Below are 25886 nucleotides of genomic sequence, written 5' to 3' on the forward strand. Positions count from 1 at the left end.
CTCTGGATCTGAAGGTGCTAAACGTTTTCGACATCAAAATAAAGATGTAAATCCAACAAGAAAGTTCCAAGTGGTTAATATTCACAGTTCAAGGGAATGGCTCTCTTCCCCTGGTTTTCTTTACCAATATGAAAAGTTAAAATAAAGAATAACCAGATTATTTAGAACCCCAAGAGTATAGCTCCCTCCTCTTGGTACATTCATAGTTCTCTGGGAAAAAGCTAATTTCCCCAGGTTTCTCTTCACGTTTCAAATAAATTAGAATCCTAAGGGTATGTGACTTCCTAGGAATTCTCCTTTTACTGTAGCACTTCACAATCTCAAGGCATGGGTCTTCTTTGAGATACTTCTCCTACTGTAGCTTATTACACACTCTTGACCTTGCCTCGTATGCTCTCCTGCCAAGACTTCTTTGCAGTCTTTCAAACACTTATCATCACCTGGTGTACTCTTCTGCCAGGATTTTCACACAATGAATGTTTTAACACTGCAATCTCCAGGGCATGGATCTTCCTTGAGATACTCTTCCTTGTATAACTTATTACACTCACATAACTTTGCCTGGTACACTCTCCTGCCAGGGCTTTCATAAATGAGCTTTCCTTTTTTCCATGAAAAGATCTTTGCCCACTTTTGGTGTATGGTTCCTTGTTTAACAGTGTTCTTTTCAGGAATACCTCTCTCTTTCATACAATGGCCCTTTGCCCCTTTTCCCATTGCTTTTACTTTTCCTTGGCTTTCTTTCACAATTACTTTGCTTTCTCTTTTAAGGTGCGGGTTCAACAACCCCTTCGTAGTATAGTTTACAGATAAATTAGCTTCTTCACAGATTTCACTTTGCTCGTGTCTTGCTTCTATGAAGCGCTGTACACTCTCAGGCAACCCGGTAATCCTTCAGTTTTGCCTGAACCTAACAGGTGCTTTTAGTGTCCTTTGCGCTTCTCTGCTTCGGTTCCTTTCGGGTTGCTGGCTCGGCGTGCATACTGTTAACTGTTACGCCCTCGCTGTGCTCTCGAGCAGTGAACCGTCTGCACTCCGGTTTCCTCTTCTGCTGTCTGAGTCAGCCTCAACACCATTACCCACGGCGCCCACTCCTTCAGCATACTGGTCGGTGTCCGTGCAGGTCACTGTGCAGCTCAGCCTCTGCAGCTCTGTCTGTTTGTTGTCAGCTGTGCTCGTTTTAAACTTCCTGGCATTATTGAATAGTTTCCAAAACACAAGACCACTGTGTGGGCTTACCGGTTTTAGTGATATTGATTGGTTTATCCCTTTTTAACGTCTCAGTTGTTATCACATCGTTCCTTACATAATATTGAGACAACTGGTATGGGAACCTTTTGGGAGGGATCACTACTGCTCCCTACCTCTTCCTTGTCTCAGTGGTTACTTTATTGCTCTTTATGTCATGTTGGGGATTACTTAAAGTAGATGAGGCACATGGTTGATGGAGAGTATCGCAGCATGCCATTAAGGCATGAGGGATGGAGGCAACATCCTTGAGAGTGTCGGCTGATAGCTTGATTAAATTTAAAAGCTGACATAGTAGTCCATACTTTGGCTGCCTTGCAGTCAGTAGGATCATTAAAGCCAACATTAAAGTCATCCATGATTATCTGTACAGATGTGTGCATAGATGGTAAGAGAACTTGTAAAAAATCTGTGATGAAATCTGTACCTAAGGTAGGTAGACTGTAAATAATTATTAGATGCAGTATGGTTGATTTAAACAAGGAAAGGTGAACACTAAGGCTTTCAGAGCCCTGAATACCAGAGCTGGTGTCTTCCTTGATTGATAGGCAGGATCTAAAGATGATAGCAACTCCACTTCCTCTACTTTTCTCTCTATTTACAGTAATAATAGAGAAACCCAGGGGAACTGCCAATGATATTGCAGGACCTAAATGTGATTGCAGCCATGTTTCATTCACAAATTTGATGTCTAGTTCATGGTCTAAGACAAGTTCTGCAATATCCGTATCATGGCAATGCAGACATCTAACATTTAAAAGAGTGCATTTTACCACAGCAGCAGGTCTAGGGCCCACCTTGTTTGGTTGTTGACATAAAATCATGTTATCTGTGGCAAAAAATAATGTTCTTTTTGGTTCCGATTTAGAGTGAGACAGGTCTTCTGGAGTGTATATATTCCATGAGGCCTTTGGTTCTGGAAGAATTTATTACAAAGAGAGCTGGGTTACTCTAAAAGGACAGGTATTACACGATGACGAGTCCAAAGATGAAGGACTGGTATTAGTAGGAACTATAAATATCTTGGAGTGAGGAACTAACTACATTCTTTCCACTCTCAATATTTAAGAAACAGCCATGAAACTTAGGAGATGGGGTGGGGGAATTAAATATATCCCCTTTCCTCATAATGCTATCTATGTCTTTTTGTGCTAAATCAAGATATTTATGTAGGACAGCACTGGCGCGAGAAGACATGAGAAGGCAGATCACTAGATATACAGAGAGGTTTCCCACAGGGCTCATACACAAAGCTTCCTTAGATGAGCCTGGCCATTAGAAAACCAATCTTGTTGGTGTTGATGTTTTTTTTTAACTGTATATTTATTGCATTTTTTTCGGTTTATCCAGTAAGAAAAAGCAAAATAGAGAACATGTCAAATCAAACAAACAACAATTTGGAAGAGGAAAGGCAGAGAAGCAGGAACATGCATATCATCATTGCTGGTGCATGCACAATTAATGGGGCAAAAGGGAAAATAAATAAATCTGAACACAAAAAGAAGGCCATCAAAGTCATTTGTGGCTGTACAAAGCAAGTATGCACAGTGGCCAATGCCTGCCCACTGAAAACAAAAAGGAGGAAACACAGCCTTAGGATAGCGCCCATCCTTTCCACCTATATTGTCTCTTTTATTCAGTAGTGAAAACGATTTTCATTGCTGGGGATTTGTGGGCTATAGTCATTTGAATTCACAAAGGTTACAAAAGGATCCCATATGCGCCTAGACTTAATTAACGAGTCAGAAAGGGTGGCAGTGAATTCCAAGATGTTCACAATGCTCTTAACACCGCGGCCACTGAGCTCCGGCCCCCGAGACTCAGTTCTTTGTTGAAAATCCCGGCTCAGCCCACCCCAGGCGACGGATTACGGTGGCGGCGGCCCCCGGCATTGGAGGAACCGCATCTGTTCATCGCCGCCTCTCCCGTTCATTTGGAGGCGCGGTCTCATCTCTCGGCACCTTGTGGCGGCGGAGTGGCCCTGCGGGACCCAGTGGCTCATGCCTCGTGGCTCGCGGCAGCTGCATTCCTGGACCCTGACGCTTAAAGAATCGAAGTGGAGGAGGTCCGGCAGCCGGGATTCGGCAGACCAAGCGAGGTGATCGCACCTCAGGAGACTGTCTGCGAAGCGCTTTAGCTGGACTCCTTGCCTCATTAGGACCCAGGCGGTAAGGGGTTTACGGCGGCGTAAACAGCGCCGACCCTTACCGCCTGATTCCGAGGTCCCTTAGCGCCATGGAGGATTTAACACCTGCTTTTAGCAGGTGTTAAAATCCATGGCGCTAAGGGACCTTGTTGGTAATTACGCCACCGTAATTTACGGTGGCGTAATTAACGCCTTCCCCACTCCCATTATGCCCTATGGGGCAAAAATGGGAATGGGGAAGGGTAAATGGGTTAATGGGGACTTACCGCCCCGCCAACCTCGGAATGGGGCGGTAAGTCCGCCAACCACCATGGCGTAAACGTAGTTTATGCCATGGTGGTAAAGGTACGACCCAGGCGGTAACTTACCGCCTGGGTCGTAATGAGGCCCCTTGTCCCCGCGCAGGCCTGCGGTGCTGCGTGACCGCCAGGCTCGGACCTGCTTGAACCCTCAGGAGGGGCACCCGCGGCGGTCTCCCCGGCCTGGCCGGACCTACATTAGCGGATGTGCAGAGGAGGAGAGTGGGGACGCAGTCTGCGGAGGGCCCCCTCCTCCTCCCGTCTCAACTTCCACAGCAACATCCTTCGGGCTTAGCTGCGCTTCCAGAGCAGGAGCCAGAGAGCCTATCGCACCCCCCCTTGATACCAGCACTGCAGGTACGCTCGCCATCTTGTAGGGAGGTGGGGGAGAGGGACGATATTCCGCTCCTGCTAGAACGTTCGCCTCTGAGGACGGAACCCCTCCTTTTTTTTCCCACTGGGACCTGCCTGCTTCCCCATTTGTCTTACTGCTAATCACCCGCAATCCTCTGTGATCCTCTTCCTTCAGCATCTCGGGACCCCCCCACTATCTCCGTGGATGATTTACCTGGACCGGGGGACGTCTTTACCTGGACTCTTTTGGGGTTGCCCTGCCTTCGGCCCGGCATCTTGGATGCCCCACCTAAATTTCCACCTGGCAGCGTAATCCACTGACCCCCATTCATCCAGCCAGTGGTTGGCTCTGGGAGGTCCTACGCAGGGCCCAGTGGCAATTACCGGTAAGTCCTCCCCTTCCCTCCCGTTTTTTTTTTTTTTTTTGAAAATGCACCCAGAGATTTACATCTGGCACTCGGTGGATATCAGCATGTCCAAGAACAAGTCTAAGGACCCTCAGGTCTCTCAGAGGCCCCCGAGGAGGCTGCAGGAGAATGCTCTTACCAAGCTCTGGGCTAAGGAGATGGAGGACTCTCAACTAGCATCCCCTACTGAGTGCCCCATAGGGGATACCTCAGCTGATGCGAACCCGCTGGAACAACCGGTCACCCACGCAGCGTTGAAGCTTCTTCTGGCTGACATAGTGGACAAGATCACCACCGTGGGGCAAGAACAAATGGACGCCCTCAGAGAAGATTTGGCGGAGGGTCTCCAGGAGATTAAAAGGGACATTAGCAAGATTAAGCAAAGGGTCGACACTAACGAGAGGGCGATCCAGGACGTCGTAGAAGATGCACGAAAAACCGAGAACCTCCTGGACATGCTAGCGACTGCCACTCATAACTTGGAGCTCCAGGTTGAGGGCCTAGAAAACAGGTCTAGGAGCTCGAATATCCGGATAAAGTCCCTTCCAGAGTCCATCTTGGATCAAGACCTTACCCAAGCAGTGAAGGGTATTTTTGCGAGCTTTCTGGAGGAGCTGGGGTCAGACGACATGGTTTTTGACAGGATACATAGAATGGGCCCCAAACGTGCAGACCCAGGTGCCAGGCCCTGGGATGTTCTGGTAGCTATGCATAGCTTTACGGTGAAGGAGCGAATTCTGGCTGCTGCACGGAGAGCTGGACGAATCAATCACAACGGCACAGAGATCGCTCTATACCAGGACCTGTCACAAGTAACGTTAAATAAACGACGGAAAATGGGCCCGGTCCTTTCCCATCTTAGAGCGCAAGGGGTGCGATACAGATGGCTCCACCCCTTTGGCTTGGCCTTCGAATGTCGAGGCTCTGCCCAGGAGATTACCACATGTGACCAGGGTCTTGCTCTGTTGGGGCTTGAAGATGAGGCTCCTTCGCCATTGCCCTTGATGTCATCGCAGAAAGCTATTCGAAAAGGATTGGGAATGGTCCACGGCCCGCCCTAAGAAGTTGAAGAAAAACGTCGCCCAATCCCTTCCGAAGAATCAGGATTCAGGGGGTGGTCGGGGCTCACAGAGCTGACTTCACACTGTTCTCTATTGCCGGGGGGCCTGATTTATGATGCCTGGGGTGGGCACGACAGTGGAGTAACTTCAGCTGTCTAGGCCGGTTTCATGCGCCTAAGTTAGCAGGGGTCTTGGGGGTGAGAGGGGCTGGGGTTTCACTTCTTGGAATGAGATTGGGATATCCCGCGTTAGAACTGTTGGGGATTTTTCAATGGGACGGCTCTCGAGGATTTAATTCGAGGGGGGCTGAGGTCATTTGTCCCACCTTGTTACAGGGAAGGGGGGGGGGGTATGGGTGCGTCCTGGATCCGGGGTGCTTCGAGCCCCCGGCAGACCATTGGAAAATGCAAGCCCATCTGGCGAGTCCTATCTGCTCTACTGAGAGGAGGGTGGCAGATTTATTTTTGATTATGGTCCTGTCATGTCTACTCAGCGAACGTTGACCATCTTCTCTCTCAACGTCAATGGCCTCAACTCGCCGATTAAGCATAAGAAATTGGAACATTTTATCAGGCGAGAAAGGCCAGACATTGTCACCCTTCAAGAAACCCATATCAGGACGGCTGACAGGGGAAGGATCAGGTTCTGGGGCTATGCCAGGGTGCTACAGGCGACTCAATCGGTAAAGAAAGCAGGAGTCCTGTTGGCTCTTAGGGACAGGCTGGAGCTACGCATAGCAGGGAAATCGTCAGATGACCAAGGGAGGTTTTTAGCGGTTTCTCTCGAGGGCGATGAATTCCCTGTTACGGTTGCAACGCTATATGCCCCCAATACTGCACAGGACGGTTTCCTGCAAGAGGCCCTGGGGAGGTTAGAGAAGTTTGCTAGGTTCCCTATTGTCCTTACTGGTGACTTCAATATTGCTTGGGACCCGGCGAAGGATCGATACCCGGGAGGGGTGGGCTGGCAGGGGGGACCTTCTCAGGCTCTGAAGCAGAAACTCACTAGTCTGGCCCTGGTTTACGCTTGGAGGGAGATACGGGGAGAAGCTGCGGGGCATACCTTTTTTTCTCATGTCCACCGCTCCCATTCCAGAATAGATTACATTTGGCTATCACTTAACCTCCTGGGGAAGGTGCAAGATATTTTGTTGGGTCTTACAACCTTGTCGGATCATACTCCCCTCTCTATATCATTGAAGGCGGGCAGCAGACCCGTGGGGCTGTGGAAATGGCACTATCCTGACTCCCTTTTCAGGGATCCTGTGTTGGCCCGCGAAATTGATGAGGAAATAGAGCGCTTCTTTGTTGAAAATCATGAAGGGGACACATCACCACAAGTTAGGTGGGACGCATTTAAGGCCACCCTGCGGGGCCTAATAATAGGGATCAAGGCGAGGCGCGACAGGGAGCTGAGTTTGGAGGAGGCACGCCTAGAGGACGCTCTAAGGGGGATAATGGCCAAAATGGGTCCAAATCAATCTCAGGCCACCAAAAGGGAATATAGAGCAGTGCATAGTCAGCTAGACCTGATTCAGATTTAGGCAGCGAAGCGGGGCCTGCTCTATCTCCGGCAGAAATACTACATCAAGGCCAATAAGGCTGACCAACTCCTCTCGAGAATGCTCTGTAAGGAGCAGGCATCTAAGGTCATAACTAAGTTCAAGGTGAGAGGCGGCCGTGTCTCTACCAATACTGATATGCACATAAAAGGGGATTACCACAAAAGTGGTACAGCTAATGAGGGGGTCTCAAATATTCACACAACAAAGTTTCAAAAGCCGTAAAGACTAAATTTAGAAAGTTATGATAACTATTCACATGGTATCCGATATGGGATATCCTGATTATTCTTACTTAAAACAACCCAAGGTAGCCATGAGAAGCATAGAGCAATATAATGTCGCACTGAAAACATCCTTTTTACCATGAGTTTTACTCATTTATTTCACAAAGGTGAGTATATTTATCAAGTGCATAAAATTCATTGCTTTTAACAAAGACATAAAATTGACAAATAAAACAAAAAACTATTTCATTTGATACATCTGCTGGTTGACTATTCGAATGAAAACCAAGAACAAAAAAGGAAAAAATGAAAAGAACCATTCAGTTCAGTTGATTAAACAAAATGTGAATACATTTGTAAAGGTCTGCCAGTTGATTAGGCAAGATGTAAATACATTTATACAGGTCTGCCAGTTAATTAGGCAAGATGTAAATACATTTATTCAGGTCTGCCAACGTAAACTTTTCGCATTATTCGGTTTTTGAAAAGGGGAGGGTCTCAAAGAGAAAAAATCTGCGAGTAATTGGAAACAAAAATGAGTTCCAGCAAACAAGGAGACCACTTTTACGTTTCGGCGGGCCACCTGTAAGGCCACTGATGTTAAAGAACCGCCTTCCTCGGGCAGAGTAAGTAATGAAATTCCCTGCGGGGAAGCAGACAAAACAATCCATCACATAATGAAATATGTAATATGTACAAAAAAATATATATTTTATTTTAATTAAATTAAACAAACACACTGTGACTTGCTGCATACTTCTCAAATGCAAATCCTGGGCTGCCAAGTATTCATAGCCATAATTATTTAAGGCAAAGCATTTAATTTGGTAAAGACTACTGATTAGAGCTGCCTGGAAGGGGAACCTTACCCAAAATAAATGAGGGGGAATTCTTCAAAGGCAGGGGGTCAGGACGTCAATTAGACCTCGGTACAAAGCATGAGCAATAGTAACTGGAGAAAATCACTGAAGTAAAAAGAAGTATAAAAATGTATACATTAGTAAATCTGAAATTTGCAAGATCTATAAGAAATGGTAGTAGCATGATGGAGAGAGAAAAGGAAAAAATACCTGAGTCAAGAGAATATGGTGTGCTCATCTCCAAATGCAGGAAAAAAAGTCTTGAATTAATCAAGGCCATTAATCATGAACCATCTTCAAGAGGGAATGTGGATGCCCCTAGTTGTTAACAGAGGTATTCAGTAGATAATGCGGTAATGAATACCTGCCAACAAAGGAAAAAAAGGGAGGGAAGGCAGGAATAATCCTATTATAATCCGTTTCACAATGGAAAGAATGCACTGAAAAATGTACATCTAGACCACATTCGAAATACACAGACCCTTTACTAAAGTGTTGTGCATAATTTCTAACAGTGGGTGCGGCTGCACTGCAGAACTATTGGAAAACCTGAGTGAAGAGGTGGCAATTATAAGCGCGTGAGCTCATATGGTGGCTATTTGGAAATAAAAAACCAAAGAACTGATCTGCAAGAGGTAGGGTGCTCACCGTATCCTGGGAGTCAAAGTGGCGATGCTCAAACTGATTGTAATGGTGCCGGTGTCAGCGAGGATCTGACAGCCGAGAGTGAGTTTCAGTGGTGGCCTGATATATTACGGCCGACGTAATGACATGCGATCCGTAAGCCGAATAGGATTCCTAATTCGGCTATTGCGTATATGTGTGGGGATTGCCCACCTCCCTCTGGATTGGTTCGCGTAACGTAGCCAATCCCGGCGGGGCCAGTAGCCACGTGCCCTATGAGAAGGGGAGTGTATGAAGAAGAGGGGGACTGACACACCTCCCTCAGGATTGGTTCGCGAAGCGTGTCCAATCCCAGCATGGCCCTTGGACACACAGCCAGTCCTATTAATCACGCGAAACAGTGCCGCGCAAGGGGGGGAGAGAGAGAGAGCACCCGGGATCCGAACCTCCCAGTCGCGCGAAACGAAGCCGCGCTCCTCGAGGAAATCTGCACCCAGCTGCAGCTCGTGAGTATGTGGATGGCACATCTCATGTGTGTCGCATGAATGAAACGACAAATAAACGGAGGTGTGAGGCAGCCAAAGCTGGCTGGACCAAATAACCAAAACCTGCGGTATAAACGCTGCATGCAGGAAAAACATCTTTGTAAGACCTCTAGGTGTTAAGATACATAAAAGGGGGTACATCAATCGGTACTTGAAGAAAGGTGTCTGAAGAGGGAATCGGAGTAACTTAATGTGGGCTCATGGACAGAGGAAAAGTGATAGAGTTAAAGCGGTGGAATGAATACCTCATATAATCCATGGGTATGGGTGCCCAATCGGAAGATCCACCGTGCCTCTCGGTCTAACAAACTTTTCTGTGTGTTAGTGGAGTTTTTAACTGTTTCCAAGTCCCACCATAGTATATTATTAGGTGAGTGTTTCAAAGTCAAATTGTGATTGACGAAAGGTGCCGTAGCAATTTTGCATCTTATGCGTGATCGATGTTCCGCAATTCTAACATGTGCTGCTCTGCTGGTTTGTCCGACGTATCTTAGTCCACATGGACATTCAATGCAGTAAACCACGTTCTTGGTTTTGCAATTAGTAAGGTTGGACAGAGTCCATACTCGTTCATTTATTGTGAAATCTTTCATTTTTCTGGTAAACGTACAGACACTGCAGGAACCACACGGGTAGTGACCTTTGGCTGAGCGCAAATCCCACAGGCCAGTTTTCGGTGCATTTTTGCGGAAGCTTGAATGAATCAATTTGTCGCAAATGTTGGGAGCCCTTTTGAAGGCAAAGCGAGGTAGAGGCTCCTCAGGAAGGTCCAATCTAATAATGTCCCAATGTTTCAGGATAATTTTCTTGATTTGGAAAGCTTTAATGCCATGTGTGAGAACACATGTCATATTGTCATTCTCTGATTGTTGGGTTTTGGTGGTGAGTAAAAGAGCACAGTCCGTGAAACCAATACTGATGACATTGTAAGGGAATTTTCTCTTTTTTATTCTGCATTGTATGCGTCCGAAGCCCCGGAGCAGGTGGATCAGCTGATCTATCTAGATAAGGTGCACTTACCCTTCATAACGCAGGAAGAGAGCAAAGCTCTGGAAAGGGAGATCTCAGAGGATGAGGTATGAGAGGTGATAAGAGATCTGCCCACTCTGAAATCCCCGGGCCCGGACGGCTACGTGGCGGAATTTCATAAACGGCATAAGGAGCTACTTATCCCTAGACTAACCAGCCTATTCAACCAAATGGGCAAGGACAGTGCACCCCCGAGATCCATGGAAGAAACAAAGGTTGTTCTCATTCATAAAAAGGGCAAGGATCCAACTGAATACACTTCCTATCGCCCCATAGCCTTAATTAATGTGGACTCTAAAATCCACGCTAAGATCTTAGCTAAGAGACTTGACCAACTGGTACCGAGGCTGGTCCACCCGGATCAATCGGGATTTGTTAGGGGCCGGCATACCAGCGACAATGTCAGGAGGCTGGTCCATTTGGTGGAGAAGGCTCACAAGTGAGGAATCCCTGCTCTGCTCATGGCAATAGACGGAGAGAAAGCGTTTGATTGGGTGGAGTGGGGATTGCTCCGGATTGGGTTTCGGCCCCAGATTCATGGACAGGATCAGAGCTTACTATAGAAGCCTGACCCTCAGACTGGAGGTGAATGGTCAGCTGTCGGAATCGATATGTGTTGAAAGGGGTACCAAACAGGTCTGCCCGCTCTCCCCGATTTTGTACGCGCTTCACCTGGAACCATTCCTCGAGGCGGTACGCTCCAACCATCTAATAACAGGAATTCCGTTTGCAGGAGAGTCACATAAAATTGCAGCCTTTGCTGACGATATCATTCTCTCTCTTACCTGCCCGTCTACGGCCATACCGGCACTTGAGGAGGAATTGGCGCAATTTGGGAGGGTGGCGGGTTTGAGAGTCAACCCCGCCAAAAATGAAATACTTAATCTCACCATTCCAACCCCAGAATTAGCCGATTTGAAGGCTGCCTCTCCTTATAGATGGGTTGATCACTATATTACCTACCTGGGAATAAAATTCACTGCAACACTGGAACATCTCTACCGCGTGAATTACCCCCCTTGCTGGAGAAGCTCAAAAATAATCTAGTAGACTGGGGGCCTCTAGCGATCTCATGGTTAGGGCGTATCAACACCCTAAAAATGACAGTCCTTCCAAAGCTCTTTTATAACTTTTCCGTCTTGCCGCTGCACGTTCCTCCATCCTTTTTCACACAGTTGAGGGTTCACTGAGACTGGCAAAAGGATGACCGGGGGAAAATATGGAGGGCTATGGACAGGGCCATATTGGGAGAGGACCTTGAGGGGGTCCTGTTGAAGCTGAAACAGGATAGGCCGACCAGGATGTACTGCAGTGGGATCCTGTCCCAGGTGAGCCGTATCTGGGACGAGGGGGTGCAACAGGCCCTTCTAACAACGTATCCATCCCCCTACACACCTTTTTTCGACAACCCGCAGTTTACCCCGGGGTTTAGCACATCCGCGTTTCAGGCATGGCATCGGGGGGATGTAGAGTGGTCCGGGACATGTTTGGGTGTGGTCTGGTTAAGTCTTTTGATCAGTGTAAACTGGACTTCATTTTGGGAGAGGGGGAAAGATTTCGTTATTGCCAACTAAGGCATTGGCTTACTCATCCCTCGCTAAGGCAAGCGGCGACCCGACAACTCACTCCCTTTGAGAGGTTTCTCAGTAGGGAATCTGGAGACAAGCACCTTATTGCAGACCTGTATAGGCTTTTGAAGGCCGGGGAGGTTCCTCCAGTCCGGGCATATATGAGGGCCTGGGAGTCCGCCACCAGGACTTCTTTGGAGGATGAGGAGTGGGCGTGGTTGTGGAGACAGATTCCGAGGCTGACTAGGTCCCTCCAAATAAGGGAGATGTGGCTGAAGCCTTTTACCCAATAGCACCGGACCCCTGCTAAGCTACATAGAATTTACCCTGGGTCTTCCCCTTTATGCTGGAGAGAATGCGGGGCAGAGGGTTCTTGGGAGCACATGTGGTGGGAATGTCCGTTGATTGTGAACTTCTGGGCGGGGATTCGAGATGCTCTCACCCAAGTGTTGGGACTGGTTCTTGTTAATAATATGGTCCTGGCATTGTTGGGGCTGGGAGGGTCCATAGCAGCGATCAACAACAAGGCGGGCCGTAAGCTTTATGTTATTATGATGATGGCCGCAGCTATGGTGATAGCCCGTAGGTGGAAATCAAAGGACCCTCCCCACGATCACGAATGGGTGGCTAAGCTTTGGAATTTATTGGCGCTTGAGTGGCTTACCTACTCAATCCAAGGACAACACCACAGATTTAGGGCTGATTGGGCAGACTTGTTGGAATACTTGATGGATGAGACTCTTGGGTATAGTGGTGGACCCACCTGGTGGGCCGGTCTTTTGATGGACCTTATCTACTTGGGCTGGCTCTTTCCATGAGGACATGCCGGGAAGGGGCAGGGGGGAGAGCAGGAAGGGGCTCTGCTGAGCAACCACTGGATCATCGGACTACTCTCAAACCTGGAGTTGGGGAGTGGGGGGTAATGGGCGAGGGAGGGTTTTGGGATCCATTGTTGTTTGTGTGTTTGATATGAAAATACCAATAAAATCTACAGTAAAAAAAAGAAAGGGTGGCAGTAATCTTTTCCATGTCACAGATATACCATATTTTTGCCCACCACATGTTAAGGGAGGGAGCCTCTGTCTTTCTCCAATATTGAGCGATAGTAAGCTTAGCTGCTGGAAGCATGTTGGTGGATAATACTGAATGGGGGGCCCCAAAAGTAAAGACCTCTTGATCGTCTACGTCCCCCAACAAAACCACTAGGTGATCCAAGGGAAGCTGAATACCCACAATTTGGCGGATTAAGGTAACAGCCACAGCCCAGTAGGGCTTAATAACAGGGCAATACCACCATATCTGAGCCATGACAATTGGTAGCATAGTCCACAATTACACGTATGTATCTATTCACAGCTTTGGAAGGATTTAGGCATCCCATTATGTCCTTACCCAACCTGAAGAATGGAATAACTTTGTTGAGTAGAGGTTGTAAAGGGGCATGCCACACATCTATGTAAGAGGTGTTTGGCAGCTGGCACATCTTGATAAATGCAAGGCCAAAGAAAACTACAGAGGAGGTGGTCCTGTGTTTTAGCAATTCCCTGATGTCCAGCTGCTGAATGCATATGGGACAGGTCTAGAACTGTTTTACTGAAGGGAGGTGAAACCCACAATTGGCATAGAGTCTGCCCCACACCGTTAACGTTGTTCAGAGCAATATAAAGGGTATGGGGCAGAATCTACAGAGAACTTCTACCCCCCTCTGATGAGCTTGTATGGTCAAAGGAAAACTAGAGGAAAGGGTTGCTCCTTTGACTCAAAGGGAAAGAGTGTATGTAGGTCGAAACTTTGGTCCTAGTATTGGCCTCAGGTGAGATGAGCTGATCCTCTTTTCTCCCTTTACACTCCCCTTCAACTCCGTAACTGCTCATAAATGTGGGCTAGGTCTACAAACCATCTCTGCTAGCGGGTCCCTTTTTTGTACTAGTACACCTATTTCCCATGATCAAAATGTGACTCCTGAACGAGGCCCTAAGAGTCCTCATCTATTACACCATCTGCAACATCTATACTGTGATGCTGGAAATGCATTGGAGGGACAGGGCCTCTGTATCCTTGTCCTTTACTGTTTTTTATGGTGTGTTCTGTCGTGTTTTCCCCGCAGGAGTTCATGTGGGACTCCTGGCGGTGCAGCTCTCTCCTTTGGTTTTGATGTACAGACCCATGGGATACCCTTATGGCACCCATGGGTGGGGCTACAACCTTGTGCCCCTAGTGTATGTTTTTGGGCACCTGTGTGTGGCCCACAGAGCCGGGTATGGGCTGGTGGCAGCTCCGTGCTGACTTGACTGGTGCCCTGAGCATCCTCCATTTTGGGATGCCCAGGCCCTGTCATGGGAATCGGTAGATTCCTGATGGAGACAAAATGGCCCCTGTGGCCTCTTGCCTTCCATCGCCTGTTACCTTGATCTTCCCGAAGTCCCGGGAAGCCCTGACTCTGTCCCTTCCCCCTGACTGGCTGTTGGGTGGAAGTGCCATATATGGTAGTGTGGGGAAGTGCCGACCACACTAGCTGGAGCCTTCCCAACGACTGTATGTTGTGGGTAAGCCCTGTGGGTGGGACCTGGGTGAATGGAGCGTGTGACAAATACGCATTCTGCGTTGTGGATGTCTAGTATCTGGTGTTTGACACAATGACTGAGACAGCCCTGCCCGAAACTGGTATGAATGCAGTGTGGAGTGTTGAATGGCTGGGTACTTGTCCCAATACACATAACTTGTTGTGAGTGTCTGGAGAGAAGTGAATGGCCTGAATGCACTATGCACCTGATTGGCTGCCTGCCTGCATGAATGCCCTTCTGACCAATTGGTTGCCTGAGTGTGACCCTGCAGAATGAATGGGAGATCAACTAGTATATCAGGGGGCCTCTCACTGCTAGAATTCGTGTTCAGAAGCTGAAGTCCACTACGAAGAGTAACTGGAGTAAAACTGAAGCTTGACCTTGAAGCCCTGCTGGAAGAGAAGAATTGCTGTTGCTCTACTTCTTCAATCTGAAAGCTGCTGTGTCTCCAAGGACTGACCCAGAGAGGACCTGGTAAGGCGCCCTCTTCCCGAGCTACGAGGGACCATCGTGCACCAGCTGATCTTTGCCAAAGCTCCCTGGTAGACAGACCTACGACAGGCTGCTGACCGGAGACAGGGACTGCCGCGGAATCCCAAAGAGACGCGCCCGGACTCTTGTCCGCCACCATCGACGACCGCTGTCGCCGACCGGAGCCGCCGTGTTCCCGTTGCCTGAGAACTCCATTTGATCCAAGGACGCTCTCGCCTGCACCGCCGCCCGCTTTATCCCGCCGGTGAAGGCCAGGCCGTCGACGAACTCTTTGTGGTCAAGAACTATCGACACCTAGGTGCCCCACACACCTCTTCCTTGCAGGACGTTTACGCTTCCCTGTCAATGAGCACCGCTAGGAACGAAGCTGCTACCTCACCGCCGTAGTTCACCCTGTTCTCCATCGGACGTTCGACGACCCGTGACTCCTGCCTTAAAGGGAGGGCACTCAAGAAGGGCTGTCGATTCCTCGACGAGGAACGCTACAACGTCAGGTACTTTGAGGTTGCAGAATTATTGGAAAGTCTCTTGTGAACCATATAGAGACTGGGCTTGTGATATATTTTTATTCCACAGGTTGCCCAGGTGGGGGGATCTCCGGCAGAACTGTGTCTAGGTTATCGGGGCCAGCAGTCTGCCAATTGTTCCAACCAACTGCTTTCCTCTTATATCTATTGTTGGTTTCCTTTACAAACAGATTTGACTGACATTTAACCGTACAGTTGATGCACTTTAAAGAGATCTAATAGTAATTATGGTACCACGTACACGTAGAACTGTATATTTGCCATTATAGATAACCGAGTACAAAGTGAGTTATCGTGATATTGTACATAACCTTGAATATTAATTAGATAAAGACCTTGTTTCAAAGACATTCCTTTGTGGGTGCTTGGGGACTACACTGTACTTAAGAACCAGCCTGCATCACCTCCTGAGAAGCTAGGCCTTGATTGCTCGTCCATTGCTACCGTAATAGAGAATCTTGGCTCGGGTCCTCTGTGCCTCTCCTCTACCATATAGAGAGCAGAAGTACAGACACCCCCTCCAGTCTTTACACTGGTGGCAGCGGTGGGATGCTTATGGTTTTAAGAATCAGTGTATAACCGTGTCACTTACAAGGATATCTGCTCTTTATTAACTTGAGGTTTAGTTGTGTACAAGATAAATGCATTACAAGCAATGGAATCTATTGCAAATGGTAAATTGACTCGGATGAGCTTAGAGGCTCTCCAGGATGCTTGTGAAGCCAGGGAGTTAGACTTTGTGGATAAGTCTAGGGCTGAGCTGTTAGCTGCCCTGGTGGACTACCAGACTGATGGTGAAACTCTTGAAGGAGGAGATGCAACCAATGAGCACTCTGTCACAAGGGTTGTCGCTGAATCTGTTTCTGGGAATGCTACCATTCCTGCTGCCTCTGTTCCAAACCCCAGCAATTCCTTGGCGCTTGAGTTATTAAGGATGCAATTGGCCTTTGAATACCGCAAGTTGGAAATAGATGCTGAGCTTAAGAAAGAGGAGTTGGCACAACAAGTAGAGCTCAAGAATAGGGATCTTGAACTCAAAGATAAGGACCTTGAACTCAAGAGCCGGGACACTGAATGTCAGCGAATCCAGTTAGAGAAAGCTCGAGTGGAGACTTCAGCTAAACCAGTTGAGAGGGTCAGGTCCCCAGCAACCAAGTTTATGAAAGATTTGGTTGGTGTGTATGGGGAGGGTTCTGATATCCTCCAATGGATTGAAGCGTTTGAGATGGCTTGTGCAATTCATGATGTTGATAAGAGAGATTGGGCTAAGTGTTTGTTAAGCAGAGTGCCTCAGACTGGATATGACTGTATTCTGAAACTGAGTGTGGAAGAAAGGGGTCAGTATGAGTGCATGAAGTCTGCTTTAATTGCCAAGTTTGGCAAGACACCTACCCAGTACCTTAAGAGGTTCAGGGATTTTAAGAAACTAGAGAATGTGTCTTGGATTGACCGGGTGAGTGCTTGCGCACATGAACATGATGGGGTGGATTGATGGTTACAAAGTGAAAACGTTGTTGAATTGTCCCACCTCTTGTTTTTTGAGCATTTTTGGAAGCCTGTTCACCAGAACTGCGTCAGTATGTTGCTGACCAGATCATTTTGGACCCCTTTAAACTGGCTAGGTTGGCTGACAAGTGGGTCTCCCACCGGGTGTCCCCTAGGGATACCAGTGGGAAGGACAAGAACAAAGAAAAGGGGACCTCTCAGAAAGCTGAGGAGTCCCAGAAGGAAATACAGTCGGGTAAACCAAAACCATCCTCTCCTAAGATCCAAAAACCTAGTGGGGATAAGGCTGTTGTGGACGGGAGTAAGGGTAGTGGTCTGCCTGCTGCAAAGCAGGGTCCCAGTGGTTCTAGTACCGTACCCTCCACTCCCGGCACTTGTTGGGATTGTGGGGCTCTGGATCACCGAAGTGTAAGGGTAAAGCACTTGGAGTCCAGGCTGTCAGCCTGACCTACCCCTACTCCGTACCTGAGGTGGAGGCCACTGTCCTCCCCATCTCTACTGGGATCATCTTTGGTGCTCCCATAGAGATTTCCTTAGTGTCCTTTGGGGCCTGGGACCAGTACGCAAAAGTACTAACGACTATCCCACAGAACACTTGTAGGTTTTTGAGAAGTGTCTTCTTGAATGGCCAGCCTTCTACTGGTTTGAGAGACACTGCGGCAAGCATGACAGTGGTGGACAGGACCCTGCTCAAGCCAGAGGACTATGTAGGTGCTCCTCTGAGAACCACCAGGTTAGCTGATGGGCCTCCCAAATTATCGCCTCTAGCCTTAGTCAACCTTATGATTGGAGACAAGACAGCGAAGCTTCCGGTCCTGGTTCAGGACAACGTGCCTGCGAACATTTTGTTAGAAAACGATTTGGTCAAGTTGGGGATAATCATGGATGGTCTACCCATGGCTGTTGTGGCGGTCACCCGATTGCAGGTCACACAGGGTCCAGCTGCGAGTCCGGTACCCTCGCCGACGGGCAAACTCAAGGCACGAAGGAAACGGAAGAGTAAGAAGGCCACCTCTGTGGAGGGAGCCCATGCTCTTCCTGCTGTTCCGACAGCATCCATTGGAATCCAGGCTCCGGACGGGCTGGGTCCATTGGTGAACCCCATCTCAACTCCTGTGGGAGAAGAGCCAGAAGACTTTCCTGTGGGAGAGGTACTCAACCCGGAGGAACACCCCGACCTTCAATGCTTGTTAGCTGAAGGCGGACCCTCCCAGCGGACTTCTGTAAGGGACAGAGAGAGTGCCACTCTCTCGAGGGTCTGGGGAAATAGGCCCTGTCCCAGGCACAAGGAGAAGTGGCTATGACATTCCGGATCTATTGGGAGGGTGAGCTCCTTGTTAGTGAGCCCACTAAGCCTGAGCTTGGTGCCCTCAAGAGGTCGGCGGTACCCCAAGTTTACAGGCCCTTCCTGCTGCAGCTGGCGCATGAGGTGCCCCTAGCTGGTCATCTTGGGACCAAGAAGACTAAGCAGAGGCTCTCTACCCATTTCTACTGACCCCGGATGGGAGTGGGAGTGGAGTCCCACTGCAGGACCTGCCCAACTTGTCAGTTGTCTGGCAAGACTGGAGGCAGTGTCATTGCCCCACTGCAGCCATTGCCAGTGGTTGGCACACCATTTGAGCGGGTGGGCATCAACATCGACAGTCCCCTTGACCCTCCCACTTCAGGTGGACATCGGTTCATCCTGGTCTTGGATGATCATGCCACCAGGTACCCTGAGGCTATACCCCTTGGGACTGTTACTGCCAAGGTGGTTGCCAGGGCTCTCCTGGGCATTTCCACCCATGATGGATTCCTTAAGGAGGTTGTCTCTGACAGAGGATCCAACTTCATGTCTAGTTACATGAAAACTATGTGGAAAGAGTGCGGGTAACCTACAAGTTCTCCACATCTTACCATCCCCAGACCAATGGTCTGGTTGAGAGATTTAATAAAACTCTCAAGGGCATGCTAGGCACTTTGGAAGAGCCCCTAAGGAGGAAATGGGATCTCCTCCTGCCATGCCTGCTGTTTGCTTACAGAGAGGTACCTCAAGAGGGTGTTGGTTTCAGCCCCTTTGAGTTACTCTTTGGACATCCCGTGAGGGGGCTCCTTGCTTTGATCAGAGAAGGTTTGGAAGCCACCCCTCCAGGTCCCACCAAGCAAGTGGTAGACTATGTGTTAGGCCTCAGACGGAGGATGACACAGATGATGCGTCAGGCGACAGCAAATCTCAAGGCCAGCCAAGAACTGAATAAGAACTGGCATGACCTTGAAGCCTCGCAAGTGGATTGGACTCTGGGACAGGAAATCCTTGTGATGGAGCTTACCAAGCCCAGAGCTTTGGCAGACAAATGGACTGGACCCTTCAGGATCATCTCCAAGATGGGTGAAGTCAATTATCTGGTTGACATGGGAGTCCCTGGGGTAGCTCCTCAGGTATTCCATGTTAACAGGCTCAAGCCTTTCTACAGGCGAGCAGAAGTCTCATGTCTCTTGCTAGCTTCAGAGCAAGAAGAGGATGAGAGTGAGCCCCTTCCCGATTTGCTGCATAGCAACCCTCAGGATGACTCAGTGGAGGGAGTGCATCTCTCTCCCGATCTGACGACAGAGCAGCAGAGGGCCTGCAGGGCTTTGCTCCAGCAGTATGCCTCTCTGTTTTCACTGACTTCAGGCCTTACACCGTGGTGTAGGCACGAAATTGACACTGGTGACAGTGTGCCTGTCAAAAGCAGGTGCTACCGTATGTCAGATACAGTTAAGAACCTGAAGTCGCCAAGATGTTGGATCTGGGTGTTATTGAACCCTCAACCAGTCCCTGGTCCAGTCCAGTGGTCCTTGCCCCAAGGCAAGTTCCCAGGCAGGTACCAAGGATTGGAGGTTCTGTGTGGACCACCGAGGAGTCAATGCCGTCACCAAAACTGACGCGCACCCATTGCGCAGGGCTGATGAGCTCGTGGACACCATATGTGCTGCCAAATTTGTAAGCACCTTTGACCTTACCTCAGGCTATTGGCAAATAGCTCTGGTGGACCATGCCAAGGAAAGACGGCATTCTCAACACCTGAGTGTCATGATCTCTGCTTCCAAAAGGTCAGGGTTTTCCCAACTCCCTTGGAAGCAGATCCATAACCCAGGTTCCGAGTGCCAACCAGTCCCAATTGGGACCTTTTGGACCCAGTCCTGGCGCCAGTGGCACCAGGCTCATAAATATGCCCAGTCCCAGCGCTGGAAGCGCCGGGCTCATAATGCTTGGGTGGACTTACCTGCAGCAGACCATGCTGCTTACTTGCCTGCCAGTTGAGCCTCTGATCCTCTTCTGTTTGGAACTACTTTTCCTGTTGGGTGGGGCAGGAGCCACTCCCTAGATTCAGAACACTGGAACTCTTCTGGAAAGCAGGAACTCTTTTCTTACCTAGGCGTGGCTGTGGAAGGAGATAGCTAAGCACTACAGGAGGCTATTTAAACCACACCCGATGGATGAATCTTGCTTTGCGTTATTCTGCATCCTCTGCAGCAGAACGCTCATCGTGTCTTCTGCATCTGATCCTGGGCCTAAGGAAAAAGGCTTACCATCCTGAATCCAGTCTTCAGCAACACCTATAAAGACAAGAAAGAACAGGTTAGCATTACGGTCTTCAGTGACAGCTCTTCACTTACCTGGTCCATCGGCTGTCACCAACGCCTCGCGCTGCATTCCGGCATCTGAAAGACAAAGGCTTACCTACTCTTCGTGCGCTCCGGAGGTCTTCACACTGCATTCCGGCATCTGAAAGACAAAAGCTTACCAACTCTTCACACGCTCCGGAGGCCTTCGGCGCTGCATCCCGCATCTGAAAGACAAAACAAGGTGCGTTTAAAGACATTGAGGAACTTTAATACTCACGTGCCATTACTCCTTTCCACATCTAACCCAGTGGGTATTCCGGCACCCTGCAGCCGCTCCGAACTTGTACCTGCAAAATAAAAAGACAGTTAGAGCGCATCGTGAAGCAGGCAACAAGCGCTTACTTACGTGCTTCCAGGCGCTTCTATTCATCACACGGGCTCCATCTTCAACTCACTTCAGCCCGTCATCCGCCATCGCCGGAACCCTGCAAAACAAGAGACATCATTACTAAAGACTTTAAAGACATTAGAATTACTCGAAACTTACCGTTCGTGCAGTAAACGATGGACAGCAGTCCTCTGAAGTCAAGAGGCCTGCTCCCCTTATCCAGTGAAGAAACTGGTTACAGCACCCTGCCCCGAGGCAGATGGAGAGCACAGCGTTCACTTACCTAAGGTGAGAGCGTTAACCTTTGGGGTTCTACAGGAGAAGAGAAAGGGAAGAAGAGAGAGACATTCAATAACCCAGTTCCTTAATCCCATATTTTCTATCTGCAGACATCTTACCCTTCGAGTCAGACATACAGTGCACAGAGGTCCAGCCCAAAGAGCCAGCCGTGTGTTACACATCACCTTTGAAGATACGGTATACGCCCAGTCAAGACCGGCGCCTCTACGGGAATCAGGTGAGCGTTACACTGAGGGACTCTACCAGTTTAGGGTCATGCCTTTTGGGTTGAAGAATGCCCGTGCCACCTTCCAGAGATTGGTCAATCATGCACTCAGTGGGCTGGAGGCCTTTTGTGTGGCCTACTTAGACAACATTGCTGTCTACAGTTCCACCTGGGAAGAGCATTTGACAAATCTGGATAAGGTGATGTAGGCTTTGAAAAGGGCTAACCTCACTATCAAGGCCACCAAGTGCCAGATAGCTCATGGGAAAGTCACATATCTTGGTCATGAGGTAGGAGGGGGTCAAATCCAACCTTTCCCCAATAAAGTACAGTATGTACATGACTGGGAGACTCCCACTACTCAAACCCACGTTAGAGCCTTTTTGGGTCTCACTGGGTATTATCACAATTTCATGGCAGACTATGGAATCATAGCTGCAACCCTGACAGCTCTGGCTTCACCCAAACAGCCTAGGAAGGCTAATTTGACTGAAGACTGTCAGAGGGCCTTTGGTGGCTTGAAAGAAAGTCTGTGTAGAGCACCTGTGTTGTGTGCGCCTGATTACAGCAAGCTCTTTATCGTTCAAAAGGACGCCTGCGACACTGAATTGGAGCTGTCTTGTCCCAGTTAGATGACAAAGGGAGGGAACTTCCGATCATATCCATCAGTAGACAACTCAAGGGTAGAGAATTTAGGTGGGCTACTGTTGAAAAGGAATGTTTCAGTATAGTTTGGAGCCTTATGCGTTTTAGGCCCTACCTTAACAGGTCTACCTTTTAGGTCCAAACAGATCATAAGCCCCTGAAGTGGCTTATGCAGATGAAGGGTGAGAACCCGAAACTGCTCAGGTGGTCCATTAGCCTGCAAGGGCTAGACTTCACCAGCAAAGACCAGGGAAGAGTCACGATAATGCAGATGGCCTTTCCAAAAGGTATGTTGACCGTCTGGATGAGGATGTCTATCTCGTGGGAGATTAGGCACCCTAACCTCAGTCTGGGGGGGGGCGACTGTGATGCTGAAAATGCATCGGAGGGACAGGGCCTCCGTATCCTTGTCCTTTACTGCCTTTTATCGTGTGTTCTGTCATGTTTTCCGCACAGGAGTTCATGTGGGACTTCTGGTGGTGCAGCTTTCTCCTTTGGTTTTGGTGAACAGACCCAAGGGATACCCTTATGACACCCATGGGTGGGGGTACAACCCTGTGCCCCTAGTGCATGTTTTTGGGCACCTGTGTGTGGCCCACAGAGCAGGGTACGGGCTGGTGGCAGCTCCGTGCTGACTTGCTGGTGCCTTGAGCATCCTCCATTTTGGGATGGCCAGGCCCTGTCATGGGAATCGGTAGATTGCTGATGGAGACAAGATGGCCCCAGTGGCCTCTTGCCTTCCATCGCCTGTTACCTTGATCTTCCCGAAGTCCCTGGAAGCCCTGACTCTGTCCCTTCCTCCTGACTGGCTGTTGGGTAGAAGTTCCATATATGGTAGTGTGGGGAAGTGCCGACGAGACTGGCTGGAGCCTTCCCAAGGACTGTATGTTGTGGGTATGCCCTGTGGGTGGGACCTGGGTGAATGGAGTGTGTAACAAATATGCATTCTGTGTTGTGGTTGTCTAGTATCTGGTGTTTGAAACAATGACTGAGACAGCCCTGTCCGAAACTGGTGTGAATGCAGTGTGGAGTGTTGAATGGCTGGGTACTTGTCCCAATACACATAACTTGTTGTGAGTGTCTGGAGAGAAGTGAATGGCCTGAATGCACTATGCACCTGATTGGCTGCCTGCCTGCATGAATGCCCTTCTGACCGGTTGGTTGCCTGAGTGTGACCCAGCAGAATGAATGGGAGATCAACTAGTATATCTGGGCGCCTCTCACTGCTAGAATTCGTGTTCAGAAGCTGAAGTCCACTACAAAGAGTAACTGGAGTAAAACTGAGGCTTGACCTTGAAGCCCTGCTGGAAGAGAAGAATTGCTGTTGCTCTACTTCGTCAATCTAAAAGCTGCTGTGTCTCCAAGGACTGACCCAGAGAGGACCTGGTAAGGCACCTTCTTCCCGAGCTACGAGGGACCATCATGCACCAGCTGATCTTTGCCAAAGCTCCCTGGTAGACAGACCTACGACAGGCTGCTGACCGGAGATGGGGACTGCCACAAAGAGACGTGCCCGGACTCTTGTCCGCCACAGTCGATGACCACCGTCGCCGACGGGAGCCGCCGCTTTCCTGTTGCCTTCATTTGATCCGAGGACGCTCTCGCCTGCACCGCCGCCCGCCTTATCCCGCCAGAGAAGGCCAGGCCATCGTCGCGCCAAGGAGCATCCGCCGATGGGTTTCCCGCCACCCAAAGACCACAGAGATGCCGACGACTCGACGCCCTTGCAGGGCCACAGTCCTTCAAACTCTTTGCGGTCCAGAACTATCGACACCGAGGTGCCCCACACGCCTCTTCCTCGCAGGACGTTTATGCTTCCCCGTCGACGAGCACCGCTAGGAACGAAGCTGCTACTTAACCGCCGTAGTTCACCCTGTTCTCTGTCGGACGTTCGGCGACCCGTGACTCCTGCCTTAAAGGGAGGGCCCTCAAGAAGGGCCGTCAATTCCCCGACGAGGAACGCTACAATGCCAGGTACTTTGGGGTTGCAGAACTATTGGAAAGTCTCTTGTGAACAATATATGGACTGGGCTTGTGATATATCTTTATTCCACAGGTTGCCCAGGTGGGGGGATCTCCACACAGAACTGTGTCTAGGTATCGGGGCCAGTAATCTGCCAATTGTTTCAACCAACTGCTTTCCTCTTATATCTATTGTTGGTTTCCTTTCCAAACTGATTTGTGTGACATTTAACCAAACAGTTGATGCACTTTAAAGAGATCTAATAGTAATTGTGATACCACGTAGAACTGTATATTTGCCATTTTAGATAACCAAGTACAAAGTGAGTTATCGTGATACTGTACATAACCTTGAATATTAATTATATAAAGACTGTGTTTTAACTAATACAGTGTGCGGACATTCCTTTGTGGGTGCTTGGGGACTACACTGTACTTAAGAACCAGCCCAAATCACCTCCCGAGAAGCTAGGCCTTGATTGCTCATCCATTGCTACCGTAATAGAGAATCTTGGCTGGGGTCCTCTGCGTCTCTCCTCTACCATATAGAGAGCAGAAGTACAGACACCCCCCTCCGGTCTTTACATATACCATACTTTATGTCTAGATTAGACTTTTTAGCTATACTTGCATATGTTCTTTTGGGGAGCTGGACTCTTAGATCAGTAAAAATGTAGGCCCAGTTTGCAGCCCAGATAAAAATGGCATCAAAGCTGTAGCCATTACCAAGCCAAGGATAGCTTTAAAGGGGAGCTTGGTGTTTTTGGTTGCTCTTACAACCTTCAGTGCTGGGAGTGGTAGAATGTTTTGCCCCCACTGATCCCACTCTGACACGATCTTGTCGCAAAGCTGAACAGAACCAATTCGAAATGGACACAGAATTGTATTAAATTAGAAAGAGCCATTTATTGTGGATTAGTTCAAGATTTTGGTAAACTCAAAAAAAGGCAACAAAAACACAGGCTGGTTTCTCTGTGACTCCCAGGAAGGCAAAAGGTCTCTCGGTGCAAATAAAAGCTCTCTTGATGCAACACAATCTATCTCATTCTGGGTCCCATCCTGAAGTATTTCAGCTTCTCACAGGGGGTTTAAGTGCCCTGCCCATACGTCTCATTTATTTATTCATTTCTAGAAGCGTGCATAACCCATGGGCATCTAGGCTCTGGGTACAACTGAGGCGTTACAGGATAAACAGTATATGCACAGGTAATGGTAGAGTCATGGCCATGTATGACTGTCATTAGTTGAAGAGGTGGGTCTTTAGCTGTTTCCAGAACAGTCTGTAAGAGGGTTCAGCTCTGAGGACTGGGGGCAGTGAGTTCCACAAAGTAGCTTCGATGACAGGAAAGCTGGAGCCTCCCTCATTGAAGCGCTTGAACCTGGGGCCGTTGGAGTAGGCAGTTCTTGCCGGTCTGGACATGGCTGTGCAGGAAATCCTCTGGTAGCGGTAGCTTGGGGCAGAATCGGAGATGCATCAGTCTGCGATTGTGAGTATTTTGAACGTTATTCTTTCTTTGACAGGTAGCAGTGTGCATTTGTTCTTGCTACTGAGACATGGTCGTGTTTGTTGAGGCCAAGGCCTGCCGGAGGGCAATGGCTTGGATGGTTTGCAGTTTGTTTAGGTTTTTCTTTGAGGTGCCCCCCAGGAGTGTGCTACAGTAATCCAGTTTAGTGCCGATCAGAGAGCGGGCGACAGAGAGACAGTTGTCGGTGGACTGGAAGGGTCTGCTGGCAATAATGAGCTTGGTTGTGTATGCTGCTGAAGAGGCAATAGCATTGA

Source organism: Ambystoma mexicanum, chromosome 4p (assembly GCF_040938575.1).
Source record: "Ambystoma mexicanum isolate Mex_15411 chromosome 4p, UKY_AmexF1_1, whole genome shotgun sequence".
Taxonomy (NCBI): domain Eukaryota; kingdom Metazoa; phylum Chordata; class Amphibia; order Caudata; family Ambystomatidae; genus Ambystoma; species Ambystoma mexicanum.